This window comes from Limulus polyphemus, unplaced genomic scaffold (genome assembly GCF_000517525.1).
Source record: "Limulus polyphemus unplaced genomic scaffold, Limulus_polyphemus-2.1.2 Scaffold7251, whole genome shotgun sequence".
Lineage (NCBI taxonomy): Eukaryota > Metazoa > Arthropoda > Merostomata > Xiphosura > Limulidae > Limulus > Limulus polyphemus.
In genome coordinates this window covers 19,457-25,232 of record NW_013672861.1, presented here as the reverse complement: position 1 = coordinate 25,232, position 5,776 = coordinate 19,457, and positions in this window count along the sequence as shown.

Genomic DNA, 5,776 nt, shown 5'->3' with positions numbered 1-5,776 from the left:
GGGCCCAGATTTAAGATGTGATAGAACTAGGGACCAGATTTAAGATGTGGTAGAACTAGGGTCCACATTTAAGATGTGGTAGAACTAGGGACCAGATTTAAGATGTGATAGAACTAGGGACCAGATTTACGATGTTGTATAACTAGGGACCAGATTTACGATGTGGTATAACTAGGGCCCACATTTAAGATGTGGTATAACTAGGGACCAGATTTAAGATGTGGTAGAACTAGGGACCAGATTTAAGATGTGGTATAACTAGGGACCAGATTTAAGATGTGGTAGGACTGGGAACCAGATTTAAGACCTGGCAGGGCAGATATCATCTACAAGTTAGGCTATTTTATTTTTTTGAACAGGACAGTCAGCCTTTGAAATAGCTTGGGAAAGCTAAAGAGAGGAATTGATAAATACTTGGGATGTCGGGGTGGGATATAGGGAGATTGGTGTTTGATTAAATTAATGGGATGGTCATGATAAACAGAGGGCAACCCTTATTGTCCTACAAGTGTTATGTTAATGTTGCTTTGCTTTTCCTTCTGTTATTATGCCAAACTAATCAAAAGCATTAATTTTAACAAAATAACAGTCACCTCATCTATCTCTATCATAAAATCTCTTTGCTTCCCAACTTTTTCTATGTTCTTCATTTAAACTCTCCATAACACCAGACTCCCTACATTATCATGACACAAACACCCATGTTACAAGCAGTAAACTTCCTAACCTTTAAAGGCATGGATCTGGTTCTTAACCTGTGAGTTCTTAATATTTTTGATAGTTACATAGATAACAAAAATTGCCAATAGAAACACTGAGCCACAAAACCAACCAATCTAAATAAATATAAGATATTTTACATTCACATACTCATCCTCTTAAGAACCTTATCAACAATCCCATACACAGCCAAATCCAGGATTTCAGGTCATATCATGGTCTTTTTTACAGAAAAAACAAAATTAAGAAATGTTTACAAAGCATTTTTGTTAGTATATATTTATACAGAAGGAAAAGGTGAATTTTTTTGGTATTATTCAAGTAAGTTATCTAATTTATATTTTAAGAATTGTTTTGTACAATTAATTAACAATAACATTATATCATAGTTTGTGGTTAATAATAATTAAATATTGTTATTTGGATAATTAATTGGTAGGACTAAAACTATCGTTTAAAAGTTAACACCTTTTATACATTCTGGAATTAACATAAATGTTAAGTCTTTAAACGTAGCTTGTTTATCTTTAGTTATCCATAAATTAAATCATAACACACCAGACTTGTTCGTGGATTAACGATACTCCTGAAATTTACCATTCAACAATTCTGATGACTCTTGGCGAGGCTGTACGGTGTACTCTGTCACGATGTCAGAAAATAATATATGTAATATTCTAAATTAAATACCTGTCATAATTTATAATCAAGTACAATATTTCAGTGTTGTTTGGAATGGTAAAATAATCTTTTTCTATTTAAAAAGAGTTCAAATTGTATTAAAAAAATGTAATAATATTCAATATTGATTTTATACCCATAATCTACCAACATCCAGACATTTGGTGAGGGGATATGGCACACACACATTTTCAAGTGTATGTTTGAAGTAGTATTTTAGACCCTGAGGTAATGATGCGTCATATCTAATTGTTGTACTACTGTTTTGTTTAATCCCAACAAAATACAGAAATGACATTCACTTGAGTTTAATTCTAGAAATATGTCGAAGACTTAGATTGTTAGAAGACCTGTCTTCATTCTGACACATAATAGTATTAATAATAGTTACCCCAAGTTTAGGATCAATATAAATAAGAAAATATGTAATCCTACTATTATTCAAGATAAGTTAGTTTATCCTCTAACTAGCTCCTATGGATCTGTCAAATATGGTGTAATGAACTATGAATGATTTGGGATATGTCAAGAAATTATTGTTCTTTTAACATGCATAGATTTCATAGATCAGTCAGAAGGGGATGGCCACTAAAGTTATTAGTGGGACTTTTCCTGTTTCATCTTTCATTACATGGGGTATACACAGTCTATGTACTTTCAGTCATCACTGGCATACTCAGGACAAAAACAGAAACACTAGTTATATTCATAATTGATAAGACATTAATTCTAAAATTGTATTTAGTTTTCAAACCCCATCAATCATTTGAGGGATTTCTTTTTTCACACATTGTTTCCACATACTTTCAAGATAGATAAACTGATACTGAATGAGATGTTCTTAAGTCAAGTGTAATTTGTTGCTCTGTGATATGAAAAAAATAAAGAATAAAATAAAATTTTATTTAATTAATCAAGCCCTGCAGAGATGAATAATTTTATTCTTATATACTCTTAGTCTTTATATTACCACGGCATATTTAAAAACAAAAAACTTTCATACCTCACACTTTGTACACACTTTAGTATCAGTGTCTCACACTGGTACATACGTTAGTATTAGTGTCTCACACTGGTACACACGTTAGTATTAGTGTCTCACACTGGTACACACGTTAGTATTAGTGTCTCACACTGGTACATACGTTAGTATTAGTGTCTCACACTGGTACATATGTTAGTATTAGTGTCTCACACTGGTACACACGGTGAGACACTAATACTAAACTGGTACATACAGACACTAATACTAACCACACTGGTACATACGTTAGTATTAGTGTCTCACACTGGTACACACGTTAGTATTAGTGTCTCACACTGGTACACACGTTAGTATTAGTGTCTCACACTGGTACATATGTTAGTATTAGTGTCTCACACTTGTACATAAGTTAGTATTAGTGTCTCACACTGGTACACACGTTAGTATTAGTGTCTCACACTGGTACACACGTTAGTATTAGTGTCTCACACTGGTACACACATTAGTATTAGTGTCTCACACTGGTACACACGTTAGTATTAGTGTCTCACACTGGTACATATGTTAGTATTAGTGTCTCACACTGGTACACACGTTAGTATTAGTGTCTCACACTGGTACACACGTTAGTATTAGTGTGTCACTCTGGTACATATGTTAGTATTAGTGTCTCACACTGGTACATATGTTAGTATTAGTGCCTCACACTGGTACATACGTTAGTATTAGTGCCTCACAATGGTACATATGTTAGTATTAGTGTCTGACACTGGTACATATGTTAGTATTGGTGTCTGACACTGGTACATATGTTAGTATTAGTGCCTCACAATGGTACATATGTTAGTATTAGTGCCTCACAATGGTACATATGTTAGTATTAGTGCCTCACAATGGTACATATGTTAGTATTAGTGCCTCACAATGGTACATCTGGTAGTTAGATGTAATTTTCTGCACAAAAAGCAATTTATATTGAGATTCCAAAAGTGAATTTGTCTACTGTTACTAGATGTTAAAAATGTAGAACTACATTCTATAGGTCTAACTGTCTTTAACTTTTTGTTACCATGATCACATTTGACGAATACATCTTTGTTTTAGTCTTGTGATATTAATTAAATGTCCTGAGAAATAGGTGTACAATGAATTCAATAACTTTATAATTAATTAAATTATAAAAAAATTTTCTTATTCAAATTTTGAAAATAACTTCACAAATAATTATCTTGCTTAAAAATTCTTACTACCTGAGAACATCTTAAGTACATTGATATAAAAAGTAATAAACAAAAATTTAAGATATTATAAAATAACACATGCACTGAGGAAGGTGTTTATCTATAAACATAGCAGAGAAAGTTAATTTATCATGTTCTGAACTCTCTAACCAGATTAGAACAGTATATAAATTTATAATAAAATTTCAAAAAGGAGAGTTTAAAAAAAAGAATATAATCGCAGTTCATAGTAATAAAATTACGAGATTTTATGAACTTTATGCAAAAACAGTGAATTATTGAAACTTTAAAAGCCAACTGAGGTAGGTAGAAGTGAAATTGTTACTTCAACTTTAAGAGGTAAGTGTTACTGTTAAGACTATCAAAATTTTGTACGACATTTTAAAAAGTCAAAGCAAAGATTTGTATATGTTAGCGCTATGCATAGTATTATTTTATTTTAAACTAACGTACCAAGATTTAAGAGTAACACCAGTCAATAAAATAATAGAACTAGCCACTCATCCTGCTAAAAAGAATTACTGGTAGGCCTAATACTAATAGTAGGACTATAGTACAACTGGTTTTAAAATTAAATGCAGCAAACTAGCTGTGTCACTAAGAGTAAAAATATTAACTTTATAATTATTTGATCGTTACCTGTTAGTATTTTCTGATTAGGCTGAACTTGCTTCTAAGTTGGTGCAATTGTATTATTATTAATTACAAGTCCTAACTAGTACTAGTAGTACTACTACATTTAGCATAAATTTAACATGACTCTTTACAGTTTATTTTTCTACTCGTACTAAATTTTGTCAACAGTATTCTCGTATGTAACAAATATTCGCGAACTGAAAACGTATCAATCGTAATGACATGAATAATAATTCTGTAACAAAATAAAATCCTGTTCGACTAGTGACATTTGACTGGATTAAAATATTCACAAGCGCCATCTGTACGTATTTATGGGAAATAATTGGTATATATTATTTTTATTTATTATTATTATTATAGTGATGGCAATGCCAATTTGTCGGATGTACTTTCTTGGTATTAAGATTATAACACAGTAGTTATGATAAAATAATATAGCTGCCAGTTTTTTTTTATTTCGTCTAAGTAATTATAAATGAATAAATATACTGTTTTAAGTAATGTAATTTACGAAAAGAGGCCTAGAGTTTTGACCATTTCTCACTGGAGCTGTTAAAAAATTATTATATAACAGTCTTTCTATGAGTGGCGTGTTTGCATGGTTGAATAATACAAATGTTTGATATAAATGTAAGTACATAAAAAATAGATTAATGTTCTGTCAGCACAACAGAGAAATGATTATTGTTTGTTGTCATCACATTAACATTTAAATTAACATGTGCTAATTTTACCAATAATGATATGCAACTAAAAGGATTTACTTCACAAAATTTCTGTTGAAGACGTTATTTCCTGTCTTGTGAAGGACTTCTCTGTATTATCAAAATTATTGATCGTGTGAACTGTCTATGACTAGTGTTTTAACACTAAATTACACACATTTCTTAAGTATCTATTTCTAAAATTTTATGATAAATATGTGGCCCTATCTAGCTTTTTTCTATGTAGAATTACAAGAGCTAAAACGTTTAAGTTTAGAAGCCTAGTAGATGTAGACTTTTTCTACGACAAAATTATTTTTGAATAGAGTTGAAAGTTTATTGAATAGTTTTAGTTCCCGTCCCACCGAACATGCTCGCCCTTTCAGCCGTGGGGGCATTATAAAGTGATGGCCAATCACATTTTTCGTTAGTAAAAGAGTATCACAAGAGTTGGCGGTGGGTGGTGATGACTAGCTGCCTTCCCACTAGTCTTACACTGCTAAATTAGGGACGGCTAGCGCAGATAGCCCTCGTGTAGCTGTGCGCGAAGTTCATATTAAACTAAACTAGTTTTTGTTTCTATTTCTGATGGTGTGGTGTGTGCTGTTTATATTAAACTCTTGTTAGAACACCCTGTGATGTAGAAATGTGAACTGTTGCGTTAAATCTAAACTTAATTGTTTTGCTGCTGTTTTTTTTTTTTTGGCAAGGGGAGATTTTGATGGGTGGAACGGGTATCTGTAACCTCATTAGTACTAATAAGTCTCACACATCAACACAATACACAGCGTGGTCACAAGTAAATA